Source organism: Desmodus rotundus, chromosome 7 (assembly GCF_022682495.2).
Source record: "Desmodus rotundus isolate HL8 chromosome 7, HLdesRot8A.1, whole genome shotgun sequence".
NCBI lineage: Eukaryota > Metazoa > Chordata > Mammalia > Chiroptera > Phyllostomidae > Desmodus > Desmodus rotundus.
Window position 1 is genome coordinate 129,586,090 of NC_071393.1, and position 13,767 is coordinate 129,599,856.

Consider the following 13,767-nt stretch of genomic DNA (forward strand, 5'->3'; position numbering starts at 1 on the left):
CCAAAGCCATTCTGATTCCTGGTCTTTCCTAAGTGATATAAATTGTTAAAAATCTGCAGTGCCCTGGCTGGATGCCTCAGTTGGTTAGAGCATTATCCCATCTACCAGAAGGCTGTAGGTTCGATTCCCAGTCAGGGCACATACTTTGGTTGCAGGTTTGATCCCCAGTTGGGGCATGTATGTGGGAGGCAACCAATCGATGTTTCTCACGTCGTCGTTTCTCTCTCTCCCTTCCTTTCTCTCTGAAGTCAATAAACGTATCCTCAGGTGAAGATTAAGAAAAACTCTAGAAACATACAGAATCTTTTGCCTGTCATCAGTTTCTGACATTTCACGATGATGTACCTTGTTGTGTGTCAACTTTTATTCCTCGTGGGAGACGTGAAAAGTCTGCCATATTCTAAAATTTTCTTAACGACTTTGTTAATGATTTTAAACCCTTTGGTTCTGCTGTTGCCTTTTTCTGGAACTCCTTTTATTTTGATGCCAGACCTCCTAGATTGATCATTTCTCTCTTATTTTGATTGTGTTTTGCTATGCTTTGGGAAGAATTTCATCAACTGTTTCTTGTAGCCCTTCTATTCATTGTTTATTTCTAAGGTCATATCTTTAATTTGCAAAGATCCTTTGTTTGTTTGTTCTCTGCATTTAAAAAAATATATCAGATTTAATAGAAAATAGCACATTGTTAACAAGCCCACTAGTCTACTAGCTTCAAGCAGAATGACTGCACAGTCACGTATACAAAAATAAGGGCAAGATGCTGGTACCAAACACAGCACTTAAGAGTCCTGAGCCAGGCTCTGAAAGCCCTTCGCCAGAATTGGAGGCAGCAGCAGCTTGAAACCAGCACGAAGATAGGGAGGAGGAGACTTAAAAGAGCAAAAGGAAGGCAGAGCAATAGATTCATTTTGCGAAGGATAAAGGGACAAAGGGACAAAGGGACAAAGGGTTGTATTTCCTGATGTTCTGGAAACATCAGAGCACGCCAGGTGAAACTGAGAGGGTTAGAAGGCAGGGCATTTTAGGTGGGAGAGGCAACTTCAGAAGCATTTATATGTGGTCTTGGTACTTAGCTCCTAGGGACGTAGGAGACCATGTCACTCATGCGTTGTGACTAAACTCATAACTGAGCTGCTTGCTCCAGTCACCTTGGCTGAACACCACCCCGAAATTGTGCCAGTGTCCACTGCCCCCATGGGCCTTCTCCTTACTAATGAGTCTGTGAGAGGGGGAGCCACCGTGAGACCTGGGGGCAAAGACACAGGGCTCCAGTGGGAAATGGGCTTCCACCTTCCTCCTGGTGCTGGAGGGTCCCTGAGGGAGAGGGGTTTGACGTTGCTGGGCCACTTGAGGCTCTCTGTGTATCAGAAAAGCCTTCTTTGTCCTCTGAGTTCAACAAAAGGCCAACTGAGAGAAAGGAAAAAAAAGAAAGAAACTGAGGAAAGAAAGTAAGGGGCCGTCTTCTCTCCGAGGCACTTGTTATTGATGGGAGGGACTGCCCCTTATGCCAATTTTAGACATTGAGAGGTTGTTCACCAACCTGGATCAGTGACCCTCAGATAAGGGGCGGACCTGCTCAAGAGGGGCTTCCAGACCTCCCAAAGAGGTTTTGTCCAGTACAACAGGCCCCTGTTCTCCAAACTGAAAATCTGCACGCAATGGTGGGAATTCCCGACGGGGGTGCACTGTACATGTGGACGGAGTCAGAGGCAGAACAAAAAACTGAAAGCCCCTAATCTGCGTGGAGCAGCCATCAAAATTATGGAGTGATTTTTTTTTCTGATTAAGAGAAAGTTACAAACAACTTACTTCTCCTGTAGCTAAACTCCATGCCTAGGCCCCATGCTGCAAGAACAGTAAATTTACCCATTTATCTGGAGTCATCATCTGGATTAAAGAAATACAATTCTGTCGTCCTGAAGACAATTTCCAGAAAGACCTGCCTGTCCCCATGAGGTACCTGAGACTAGGATTAGCCCAGGTTAACCACTGTATGGTTTCACAGACGACTGGCTTTGCTCTGTTTCCTTCTCTTTGATACTGTACAAGGGGCCCACCAACTTGTTATGAATAAGCATTAAACCTTTGAAATACTTGACAGTCTTCACTTTCAGCTCCAGGGTGGCACCCTCACTGCACACAAGTGCGGTGTGGGGATGCTGCTGGAAGGCAGACGCGGTCCACATGTGGTCTACTCCCTCCTCGATGGCTTTGTACAGAGCGAACGCCTTGTGAGCACCTGTGATTACAATTACCTCCTCTCCATCATCCACGACGGTGCCCATGCCCTCCCTTCTCCCGCCTAGGGCCATGATAGGCACTGGGTGAGGTCTCCATCAAAGCACCTAGCACTGGCCAGGATGGAGACCGTGACCAGTGTCTCAACATGGATCCTGGTCGCCAGGCCGGAGGCCGGCTCATTGAGGGCAGTGTGTCTGCAGGGGCCTGTGCCTCCAACAAATGCCTCCATCCCATCTGCAGCCTTGATCTTCTCCTCAAAGGCATCACACTCAGCCTGCAGGCCAGCTGCATTGCCATCCAGAATGTGGGTGTTTTTTGGGTGAATGTCAGTGTGCTGGAAGAAGTTGTTTCACATAAAGGAGTGGTAACCCTCTGGGTGGTCCCTAGAAAGACCCATGTACTTGTCCATGTTGAAGGTTTTCATGTATTTGAAGACAGGTGTCCATTCTTACAGTACTCAATTAGCTTCTTGTACAGCCAAGTGGGGTACTCCTGGTGGGGAGCCCCGGAGTGAAGTACTTGTCTGGTCTTAGGTTAAACTGGATCATGCGGTTCCCGATGCCGTTGGCACCCATGTGCTGGCCTGGGAACAGTGGTCCAGAACAATGAGCTTCATCTTGTCACAGCTGCCTCTAGCAGTGGCAGCAGCAATGGTGGCATTTTTTGTTTGTTTTTTTAAAATAGGACCTCAACATTCATTCTTGGGGAGAGTATCTCATCTTTCTGTTATTATTAACAGTTTTTTTTTAAAAAACTTTTCTTCTCCTACATAGATTGTTTTTCTCCAAGTTGGTTTTCTGTTCTTCCTGGTCTGTCTTCCATGTTGGTGGTTTTCTCTGGCTGGGCACATTCTTTGCTATCTTTATGGTTAAGGGTTGGGACTAAGGAGCTGACTTGTGCACATCGGTGGCCATTTATTGGGAAGCCCCTGATATCACTGTCTGTCTTCAAGCTTTTCATCTTTGACTGGTCAGGTTCACAGAAGGGAGGAGAAGGAAAGAGGCTTCCAGTCTCCAGGCTGAAGGGTAGGGGTCCATCTGCTAGGCATTGGGTGGGGCAGGCACAGGTTGGTGCAGCTCTGTATTCAGTATTCAGACTCTACATACCCACTAAACCCATTGGTTCAGGTAGGCTACCTGGTCTGCCGCTGTGTCTGGTTTCTTTCATTCCAGAGACCCTCTAGTTTATGTTCTCTTTAGACGACTCCAGCCCCACTGAGGTAGGGAGAGGTGCTCTCTCAGGGATGTGAAGTAGTGGAGAGAATAGAGGGATCCATTTGCTGCTTGAACAGCTTTCAGTCAATCTTTCTACTTCTTCTTTTTTTTGTTTGCTTTCCTGTGTTAGGTGGCATTTCAGGTGTGCATGATTTAGATGATAGTGTTCACTTTGTGGTCTTAACCCAGAAGCTTTCTCCCATCTTTTTCATGTCTAGCATCATCGCATTCTTTATGTCTTAACTTAAATACGATCTTTTCTGAGAAGCCTTCCCACACCACCCTATGTAGAGAGAGCATTCCCAATCTCCTTTTTCTAATTCTCTGTTTTAGCTCCCTGCATGGTTCTTTATAGACCTTTAAAACAACTTTGTGGTCCTATTGTTCATCTTTGATGCTTTGCCATAAGCATCATGAGATCAGGGGCTGCCACTGTCTCCCACTCTGGAATATCCCCAGTACTGGGCACATTGTTGACCCTCCATGAATATTTGTTGAATGAGTGAGGGCACAATTTATACGCAGACTGCATGGATTTTTGAAATTGATATCAGTTTCCTCAGCTTTTTCATGCCTAGAAAAAGAAGGGCAGGGGAATAAAACAGCACCTATTCATAGATTGTTGTGAGGCTTGTAAAAGTTACTAGGCTAAGTGCTTAGAATAGTACCTGGTACATAGTCAACACAAAAGACATGTTATAATTTTAAAAAAGAGTCTTTAAGAGTTATAATTTTATATTTCATCATTGTTCAGTTTGATCAAGTTAGAGAAAATGTGGTATGATGGACTGAATTATTCTTGAGAATTGTGCAGTATGTTCTGAGTCACGGCACATCTGAATTTTAACTCCAGGTCGATCATGAATCTCCACTTGGATGTCAGCACCGTCGTGGGATAGAACGTAGTTCAACAGCGAAGTAGGATCCCAAGTATTTCCCAGAGTTTGTCCATGTAGCCGGACATTTAAATTTCAGGGCCATGTTCTTTATAATTTATCTTCTTATTTAGGCAACACTGGGATATCCGCATCTTCTTAGGGAGTATAATTTATTTTCTGTGCGATCATTTTCTTTTGAAATGGAGCCACATTGATTGGACAGATGGTTGATAATTCCTATATGTCTTGTGTTTTGCAGTTAGATGCGGAAACTTAAAGAATGATTCAGGGTCATCAGCTTCTGTGTATCTCTGAAATTATTTAATTTCTACCAAATAGCTCTTTAGTTCCTCAAAAATCTATGATTATAGAGAGCTTAGTACAGTTTAGCAATAAGCAATTAAAACATTCTCTAGTTTTCATCTGTTAAATTCATATATCTTGATTTATGAGTCCTTGAACAAATCGGTAATACTCTTGTTTCCCTATTCCCCCACCCACCCTGTTCTTGCAGTTTCAAATACTTTCTCCTTGTCACATCAGGAAGAAAGTACAAACTTGTGAGTTACTCTTTGGATGGGATGGGAGGTACTGAGAATTTGGCCCCTTAAACTCTTCAATTTCAAAATCTTGATGTAAGGAAGCTGTCCAGTATAATTAAAAAAAAAAAAAACTTATATAACCTAACCTGATTGTATGAAAATAAAATACAGCTCCATATTCCATTTCAAATTATTACTAATACCCAACAAACTCTCATGAAGAAAATTCACTGCTTTACCACTTTCTCCATCACACCATGAAATGAGTCTGACTTTCACAGCTCCCAGTACAAGCTCTCCTGGCCAATAATGCAGTAGAAATAGGGGCAGCAATCTTCTCTTTTGACTCTGACAAATTGTGTTCCCCTTTCATTATTGCAAGTGCTGCATCTCTGGCAAGTGAAGTGTTTCCATGTTAAAGCTTTCTCCTTTGGCAAGTGGTTGGGTGTCACTATTCATGCATGAAAACAGTGGCTGATTTTAGGTATCTGTGTGTTTTTTAATGCGCTAAAAATGTATGGTGGGTTACGACTAGTTCAGTTGTTTCTCTTTATAGGTGACATGTCAGAAAGTGGCTCTATTATTTACCTCTTATGTGACCTTGGGCAAGTTACTTAACCTCTCTTAGCCTTGGCTTTCTCATTGGTAATATGGGATTAATACTAATAATACAACTGTTATTTTTATGTTTACTGGCACAACATAAACAGTCAGAATTTAGAATTGTTACTGTTATTGGGACCCAGAGAATAAGGATTGTATCTTTTTGTTATTGATTTTATGCGTATGTCAAAGTGCCTAGTGCATTAGCGAGGGTGCGATCAATGTCTGGTAAACAAATGAAATCACTTATGTATTTTCCTTCACCTTTGCTGCTTAACTTTTGCTTTACATGTAAAGTTCCTTTAATTCCTGACAAGTTTTTTACAAGTTCACTACTCAAAAATGTAATTGAGCCCCGGCTGGTGTGGCTCCGTGGATTGAGTGCCTGGGTTGTGGGCCAGGTCCCCAGCTGGGGTCGTGTGAGAGGCAACTGATCGAGGTTTCTCTCACACATCAATGTTTCTCTCCCTTTCTCCTTCCCTTCCCCTCTCTCTAAAAATAAATGAATAAAATCTTTAAAAAATGTAACTGAATAATGTATATGGAAGTGCTTTGAAAAATGTAAAGGCTAGACAAGTGTAATTGATGATGATGATGATGATGATGATGATGATGGCAGCGATGGAGTCACTTGCTGAAGATCGGGAATGTTCTTTGTTGACCTCTCCTATCTGCTGAAAGTGCCAGGTAAAGTTTGCCACCTGGAACTAAAACCGACTAAAGAATATACATGTAAGTATGTGAGTACTTAGAAGAATTAACAATGAAATTGGTGATGTCTGACTTTTTTTGCTTTTGAGGGGAGATTCAACTGTTTTGGCTCTCTAAACTTGTGTATCCTTTTCCCTCACCCTTCATTTGAATCTGTATGAGGTTTTGCTTTCAGTTACAGAGGATGGCCGTCCTCAAAGAAGGAGGCTATTCTTTGATCAAGGATTTCCTAAGAACTCTGGTTCCTCGCTAGAACTCCCAAACAATGTGTGGTGGCATTCATTGTTCTCCCTTCATCTCCAGTTCCGAATATCTTTATTATTAGCTATATTTACTTTTGTATTCTTTAAAATAGAACTGGATTTCAGTACCAAATGCACTAGTAGATTGTGTGTGTGTGAGGGATTATTATTGATGTGGTTGATGCCAGATCTTTGCTGTGGTTTTCTTACTCCACAGGGACAGAGTATTGGACCGGGAAAGGGAAAAGAGAAGGATCTCACATGTAACTGCTAATTATAGTGGCCATTATTATCAACCATGTGCCAGCCATTGTACTGAGGAGTTTATACATGTAATATTTTAAATCCCCCATTTAATAGGTTAGGAAATTGAGGCTCAAAGAAATTATTATTATTAAGTTCTCATAGCTAGTATGTAGAAGAGCCTGAATTCAAACGACACCTGTCTCTTTTTCCATATGCTTTGAACTCTTGGTTCCTCCATCTTTCCATCAGTAAATTGGAGTGTGTGTGTGTGTGTGTGTGTGAAGCTCCAGTTGTTGGGGTTGGGGAGGAAGAGAGTGAGGAGTCTCTTGTAGTGGCTACAGAAAATTACAGATGTACAATGAAATAAATGAGGACAGTTTTGGAGAACTTGGAACGCGGGGGCGGACGTGAAACTGAAGACGCTACAGGCCCATATTGTCTGTGCCCTTGCGGAAGTGCAGGTTGTAGCTGTGACGGCAGGAGGGAGTGAGGAAGGGAAGGGGTGCGTATGGAACTGGTGACGTGCCCCTCGCAGGTCTTGTTTGGTTCCTGCCGTAAAGGGATTTATTTGTTCATGTTATTGGGTGTGTAGCACTGTTGCAATTATGTTATAAATGTCTTTATTAGTCAGAGATTAAACTGAAATATTTATAAGTGGAATGATCTGATTAACAGCATTTGCTCTGAATATTCAAGCAAAAAAATACTGTGGACAGGAATTGATGGTGGCTAGTAAAGTTGAGTGTTGGGTACATGGGCTTCATTTTGCTTTTCTCTCTACTTGTATGTGTTTAAAATTTCTATAGTGAGAAGTTGATGAATAAAAAAACCCCCAAACTCCTTTTCCCAGAAGAGCTCCATTTGAAAATAAAGGATAAAGTGAGAAGACGCAGTTATACTAATGAGTACTTTTAAATGCATTGGGCTAAAAGGATACAGGTAACTTGAATATCAGGCTTAGTGGGTATTAGACAGGACTCCAAATTCTGGTCTCTTTCTATCACATCCTCCAGCCAAAGTTCCCTCAGCTTGAGCTCTTTAACTGTGCTAGGAGTTCAAGATGTGTCCTCCAACGGTGTAGCTAGTCTGGGCACCTTCTGCCCACAGGGGTTCTTTTCTGTGGTTCTCGTCCAACAGAGGAAGGGACAGCCTAACTTGTTCTGAGTAGAACAGGGCCGATTTTAACTGTGCTATAGCCTGTATATTTTCTACTTCTAAAATTACATTTCCCAAAATGCCCTTCCTGCGGGTGTGCCTTTCTGAATGGTGTTTCACTTTCCTTCTTCACCTAGAGGGACATAGCTCTAATCCTCAGCTGAGATTGACTCAGAGACTGAGGACTGTTTGTACTCCCCTGCTCTGACTGTTCTCGGAGCTGGTCAGGGGCGACTGGGGCGCATAACACCCTCTGACTGCAAGGCCATGCCTGGTTCCTCATGCAGTTAGTCGCTGAGAAAGGGGCTCTCTGTCCGCCCTTCTGACTCTTGGAATAGGTCTTCCTTTCTCTCTCTCCATCCTTACAGACACAGTCCATCCTCAGCCCCTCAGTTGGCTTTCAGCCAGACCAACCCCACACCCCAAAATGGCCAGTAGTGGAACTGGGGGCTTTGGAAGAAAGTGATACATTAGTTCTTGTGATACAAATTATTTTTCCTATAAGTAATAGAAAAAGGAGTACAGGGAACTTTAGTGTCATATCCAAGATCCAAAACTAATCCATGAAAGGAATATAAATTCTAAACTGCTTTGTTGTACCATAAATCATGTGACACGTGCATTCATTCCTTCATTCATTCATCAAACATTTATTTATGATAAGGCACTCTTTAAATGCTGGATATACAAAAATAAAAGAGACAGTTTCTGACCTCAAGGATCTGATAGCCCAGTTGAAGAAACAGTGACTGAGTTAATAATTATAACATAGAGTGATAAGTGCCCCACTAGAGGGAAGCCCTGTGGGCTATGAAAGTGCCAAGGAGATGCATCGAATGCAGCTCGTGGTGGGAAGCGTTAGTTATCTATAGCAGAAGTGGCTACAGCCGAGCTCTGAAGGATTGTTAGGAGGTGGCCAGGCAAAGCAGTACAGACTGCATTCTCGTAGGGAGAGTGTTGTGTGCACAGCTGTGGTATGAGCTTCGTAAGCTGGGGTTTCTGCAAGTCAGGATGGCTGAAGTGTGGTTCACGTGGATAAGACAGACGATGAAGATTGACAGATGAGCAGGGATCCGTTCCTGCTGGACTGGATGTGGTAAGTTAATTGTTTGGATTTCAGCCAGCAGGACGTGAGGAAGATTTGTATTTTAGAAAGATCACTTTGGATGTCACGTTAAAAAAGGGTCAGAAGGGAATCAGTCTGGATGTGATGGCAGTAATCTAGGAAAAAGATCGTGCAGGTTTGAGTTGAGGTATGGATGAAGGAGAGAGTAGATTTTAGATGTGATTTCTAGACAGAACCAACTGGACCAAGAAGTAGAATCTACTGGATGTAAGAGAGACTTTGAGAGACACAAAAATAGCGAATTAAGACAGATATTCAAGGGTATTAAGAAGGATGTCTAATTCCTTACTGATACTCTAAGAGAAGAAATGAAAAAGGTATCATGCATAATTTTTACTTTAGCTGTTGTGAATATTTACAGCAATCCAAATTTATGAACTACTCTTTCCTTCTGTCTGTCATTTCTCAGTGGAAGGTTAGACTGAAGAGAGACGAATGGTTTAAAAAGGGGCAATGACAGCAAATCCATAAAGCCGTGGGCTTTATGTAAATAAACACCTAAAAAATAAGATGAAATTAGAGTGTATACCTCAAATCTACTTTTAGTGACCAGAATTTAATAACCAATGTTTGCAAAGAGTGTGGGGGAAATATTATTTTAATTTCTCACTTGGCAAAAACAAGAACGAGACAAGCAAACAACAACCCCTGAAGTGCAGAGATATTAAATGACTCGCTCGAGGTCACACATGGCTGAAGGTGGGAGCTCAGGCTGCATCCCAGTGTTCTCTGCAGGACATTGTGACAACTCCAGGACATTTGCCCAGCAGGTTTAGGACCCAGGACGTGAAAAGTAAAATGAGTGGTCTATGTGAAGAAAAGAAAGTGAGTAAATACTAAAAATGACAATGAAGAAGCTATACAAACCTTTGGAATACACGTCAAGCAAAATGACTATTTGGAGCTCTGTTGGAATGAGAAATGAGAGAAAGCAAGTCACCAAAGGGTTCTGCATTATTTACATGTGAAACAAGTTTTATTTGGAAATTACTTATTTGTGTCAATTATATTAGAATCTTAAATAATTTATTTAGAGAACATTGATAGGATAAAGGAGAGCTGACATTTAAATTTTCAATTCATTTCAACCCTTGTGTAAAGGTCGACCACCTGTTTTGCACCCAGCATTGTGACAAGTTCTAAGGGAGGTACGAATATTGTACAAGACACATTCTGTCCTCAAAGATTTCACAGAGTTGTTAAGGGTACTAGATTTGCAGACACAAGACTAATCTGGAGCCGTACAGGACAGTTTATTATCAGTGATAAATTTATATAATGAAGTGATAGAAGTTTTGAGGCAGATAATAAGTGGTCAGAAGAAGGACGGTAGCGATAATGACTGGAGGCAATTAGGAGGCTTCATGAATGGTGTGATTCTTAAGCTGGGCCTTAAAGGATTAAAGGGAATTGATTTTTCAAGAAAAAAAGTGCGGGATGAGTGAGGCAAACAAGTTTCATTTTGTGTTTTCTAAAGAAATAAATAGATTTAGTCTAATATTTCGTCTGTTTACCACAGTGTTACTTAATGAAATATTGGAAACAACCTAAATGTCAAATAGAATAAGGGAAGAATTAATATCGCATGCTCTATCATACAATTAAATGCTTTTACGCTAATAAAGATAATGCAAGAGCAACATAGCCTGGTGGAGAAGCTTGTTGTAGAGCCAAGCTGTTGGTTCTGCCGCTTACTGGCTTGGGTAAGTCACTTACTCTTCTTGAGTTTTGGTTTATTTACCTTTAAGTGGAAATTATAATAACTACTTTGAAAAATTATTGTGAGGATTAAAAATAATGTCTATAGAGGACACGATAAATAGTGGACATTCAGTAAACATTATTATTCTTATATATTAGTAGTGTGTAAAAGGCGAAAGATTTATATGATCTGAAGAAAAACCGGAGTAGTCTTAGTAGTACCTAAGGAGATACTGTCTTTCTGAAGGGAGATGTCTCAATTCCTAGCAAAAGCTTTAAAATTAGTATTTCCTGTTTGACTCAGCAATTCCACAATTAATATTTTATCCTAAGGAGATCACTAAAGATAAGTACTCATATTTAAAAGTATATTCTTTGCAACATTGAATAGAATAGTGAAAAATTACCCCAGATTTCACAACTAATAACCCCAGATTGATGAAATAAATTAGGACTCATGTACATAAGGGAAAATTATAAAACATTACGACGATGATGTGCAAGTGTATTTCGGATATAGAAAATGAGGAAAGCAGCTTCTAATGTTACATACAGAGAAATTCCACTTTTGTAAATGTATATTTATGCAGAGGAAGTTTTCTAGAAGTCTAATACACTGAAATGTTAACTGCGGTTGTCTCTGAAGAGTGGGCCTTTAGGTTTTTATTTTTCTGTGAGTTTTTTACTTTTATGGTAATGAGCATAAATAATTAAATATTAAAAATTAGGAATGATGTTGCTCTTAAAATATTTAGTGACATAGGAAAATGCTTAAGATTGAAAGAAAAAAACTATTAAAAAATTCTGTATTATATGATTCCAATTTTGTTAAAGTATTTTTGTATATAGCTCAAATGAATGACCGAGTTTTGCGGCCTTTTCTCCCAAAATGTAGCAAAGCTTTGAAGGCCTGGTGAAGACAGGATGCGTAGTGAAGTAGCAGTGCGTCCAGGTCAGACTCGTGTGTGCCTGGGTGAAAACCAGCCCTTTCTCAGGCTCCCCCTTTTGGGTTTTCCTCATTTGCATCACAGCTTTAGCAATTGGTTTTCTTGGCTATTTTCACAAAGACACAAAGCTTAACCACGGCCTCAATCCACTCTCCTCATCTCTCCTTCCTTTCCTTCATCCTTGCTAGGACCCAGGAAATTCAGCACCCGCTGGTCACTGGGCTAACGTGGTGATGGACAAGAGACTTAGTTTTTGAAGACTACTGTCTGTTTGGGACAGAGAGTCAACCATCACCCAAAGAAGTATATCCTTAAAAATTGTGCTAACTACTGTGAAAAAAAATAGAATAGGATATTTTAAAACAGAAAAGTGTGGGTGGAGGTCAGGGCATCGAGTTAGACAGGGAGGCCAGCAAAGGCCTCTGCGGGGAAGTGACACGTGAAGTCAGCCTTGAAGTGTGAGTGGGAGTTACCCAGATACAGTGTGACAGGAAAAGCATTCTAGGAAGAGGGGCAAGTACATAGAGAGGTTTTCAGGTAAAAAAAACCAAAACCCTTTTCTGTGTGTTTAAAAAACTGGGGCAAGAGCCAGTTCTAGTGGTACGACATGAGGTTGGAAGATAGGGAGGAACTATGTTAGATTTTGGATTTTATTGAGGGCAATGGGCAAAGGGGCAAAGGATTTACATGAAAATATATTTGTGTGTGTGTGTGTGTGTGTATCTATATATATGATTTTATTTATGTATTTTTAGAAAGAGGGGAAAGTGGGGAGAAAGAGAAGGAGAGAAACATCGATGTGTAAGAGAAACATCGATTGGTTGCCTCTTGTATGTGCCCTGACCAGGGACCTGGCCCACAACCCAAGCATGTGCCTTGACCGTGAATTGAACTGGTGACCTTTTGCTTTGTGGTGCAACGCCCAACCCACTGAGTCACACCAGTCAGGGTGAAACTGTTTGTATTTTTAAAAGATCCATTTGGCTCTTCTGAGGGGAAGGAACTGGAGGGAGGCAAGAGAGAACCAGGAAGATGAGTTCGGAGGCTTTGGCAATCACTCAGGAGATGGCAGTGCCCAGTAACGACCGTGAAGCTGAAGCCTAGAAGATGGTTTGTAGGTATACTTTGTTGGTAGCCTCGACAGGACTTAGTGACAGATTGGATTAAGGGAGTGAGGGAGAAGGAACGGGTGCTGTCAAGGGTGGTTTTTAGAACACTTGGAGTGACTGGCTGAATTATGTAGATGGTGGGGTAGGTTTTTTGGGGGGTGAGGGAAAGGAGAAAAGTTCAGTGTTGAACATGTTTCCTTATGATATCTCTGAGATTTCCAGTGGAGAAACTGAATGGATGAGGCTTGTGAGTCAGAGGAGCTTCACACCTGGGGTGGAGATGCACATTTAAGAGCAGTTGGCACAGAAGGTGTGAGAACCTTGTGGGTAGATGGGATCGACTGTGGAGAGGATATGGAGACAAATACAGAGTCTAGGGCAGAACCCGGAGGAATTCCAACATTTAAACATCAAGTCATGGGGGAGATGGCAATGCACGTGGGGAGGGATCCTCTAGGGAGGTGGAAGACGAGGAGAATGTGGTGTCAGGGGTGCGAACAGGAGAGAGTTTTGAGGATGACTGGAAAGTATCCGTTGGGTTCTGCAACAAGGAGGCTCTAGATCAGGGGTGTCAAACTCACTTTCACCAGGGGCCACATCAGCCTTCCAAGAGCCGAATGTAATTTCAACTCCTTAACAGTTAAGGAGTAGTTACATGTATACAGTCCTAAAAGTATGTCGGCCTTTTGAAGGCAACCGCAAGGCTGATGTGGCCCCCGGTGACAATGAGTTTGACACCCCTGCTCCAGCTGATAGTGGAAAGAGCAGATGCAGTGCAGCGATGGAGGTGGAAGCCAGACTGCACCGAGCGGATGACAGAGTTGGAAGTGATGGAGAGATGAGAGAGTATACTTACTGCTTATAATCTGGGCTCTGCATGGAGAGACCAATAGCTGGAGGGGCACTTCAGGTTAACAGTAGGTTGTTCTGGTTTCCCTTTCACAAACATTATTTGAGTGCTTAGAGAAATGTGTAGCAGAGACACCTGATGAATGTTCCATGGGAAAAGGAAGGAAGGCAGTGCAGGTAGGCTTTTGATAGTTAATATA

At 41.9% G+C, this 13,767-nt stretch overlaps 1 protein-coding gene and 1 pseudogene across 2 annotated transcripts in view; one reads left to right on the top strand and one right to left on the bottom strand.

Annotated features, from left to right (window-relative positions):
- Positions 1–13,767, top strand: part of UNC79 (unc-79 homolog, NALCN channel complex subunit) — a 203,602-nt gene that overhangs the window by 16,487 nt on the left and 173,348 nt on the right. The window lies entirely within an intron of this gene.
- On the bottom strand, positions 2,068–2,860 carry LOC112311362 (glucosamine-6-phosphate deaminase 1-like; annotated as a pseudogene).